This window comes from Sinocyclocheilus anshuiensis, unplaced genomic scaffold, assembly GCF_001515605.1.
Source record: "Sinocyclocheilus anshuiensis isolate Anshui unplaced genomic scaffold, SAMN03320099.WGS_v1.1 scaffold869, whole genome shotgun sequence".
In the NCBI taxonomy this organism is placed as follows: domain Eukaryota; kingdom Metazoa; phylum Chordata; class Actinopteri; order Cypriniformes; family Cyprinidae; genus Sinocyclocheilus; species Sinocyclocheilus anshuiensis.
In genome coordinates, this window is record NW_015558630.1 from 554250 (window position 1) to 556031 (window position 1782).

The window sequence follows — 1782 nt, forward strand, 5'->3', positions numbered from 1 at the left end:
GAGAGACACGTTTTAAGTGCGCGCACTCTCTCTGGGCGAGAGCAGCGTGTATCTGAGCGCGAGCGTCCGGTTTTGTGCTAGAGCAAGGGAAATCCGCGCGCCAGCAGAGATATTCGCGCTCGCGCATTGTATTAATGTGCTTTCGCGCTACAATAATGCGCTCTCGACATTTGTCATTAAAATAACGCCATACTTTATGGTTAAAGAAAACTATCACAAGCATACTTTCCAATCAAAACGTTGAAAATAAAGTTTGATTGGTCTTAAAAGATAGAACAAGATATATTGTTTGTAATATGTTAGTGGAAAATGTCCATAGTTAATGTAATGAACTACACCTGGTTAACTTTGCTAGGACACTGCATGAACTTGAGAACTGACCACACACACACACAAACATCAAGGAGTGAACATAACTGCGTCAAAACCATTGACAGTAGTTTCGCTGAATAAAAACATAATTTGATTGCTATTTTCAACATACATTACTGGATTTCAAGATTAACATAAGTTCTTTCCAAGAGTAATAGGAGGACACTGCTACTGAAAAATGTATTTAGTTCAAGCTTTTCCAGTTGTAAAATGCATTTTATTTGGCCTTTTTACAAAATGTTTACAATGAAGGCATAACTTTTTCAACATACATTACTGGATTTCAAGAGTAACAAGTTCTTTCCACAAGTAATAGGAGGACACTGCTACTGAAAAATGTATTTAGTTCAAGCTTTTCCAGTTGTAAAATGCATTTTATTTGGCCTTTTTACAAAATGTTTACAATGAAGGCATAACTAAACATCTCTACAGTTTCTATGATTACAAAACAGGACTAAAATACAGCATTATGGGCAGGGGTGCACATAAGTTTTTCAGCCTGGTTCTCATATGAGAACCTGGAGATTTGATTTGGTCCTCACACGGCACATGGTGTGACCCATCAAATATAACTATAAAAAATAAATTAATAATAGTGATAATATTATTGCACTTTATTTAGTTATTTTTTTCAATAAAATAATAAACTAAATAATAAAGTGTGATAATACTATTTTATTTTAAAATAAAAAGGGAGTATTAAATACAAATACAATTATTTTATAGTAAACTTAAAAATAAAATGCTAATATTTTTATTATTATTATTATCATTTTAATTTAAACCTTAATTATTATTTTTCATTTGAATTATTTAAATTTTTCATTTTCAAACTTAAAGTCCGCATGAAATCAAAGTTTACTTTATTTACTTTACTAGCGCACATTGCTAGTCTTGATGGGAACAATTAATCCGTGCAAATTAATCCGCTGAAAAAAATTGTCTTGGTAATCTTTAATCAAAATCTGAACATTTACGGTACTTAAGCGCTTTTTTTTTTTTTCAGAGTAAAAAACTTTTTTTTATTAGCAGAGACAGAGACCAACTTTCATTGTGTTTTGAAAATGTTAGCGGGTAGCCTAGATTTATGCTTTCAGTTTGAATAGAAAGCTTATACAGTACAGTTTGTCGATATAAAATGGTAATTGTGAGTTAACAGCTCTCAACCATGTTGGTACGCAAACGCGCGCTCTGAACTAATTTACACAGCGCATTTCTTATGTGCACCCCTGATTATGGGTGTACACTATTATGGTGTACATCTACCATTTCTGTCAAAGGTTAAAGTGTGTAATTTAGGTGTCTTAATCCTCATTAAGTGTGAACCCGAACAGACCCAAAGCGGAGTGAGACGCCGATGGTCTGATGTTAATTCTGTTTTATGCAGATGATCCCAGCACCTCGAACTGA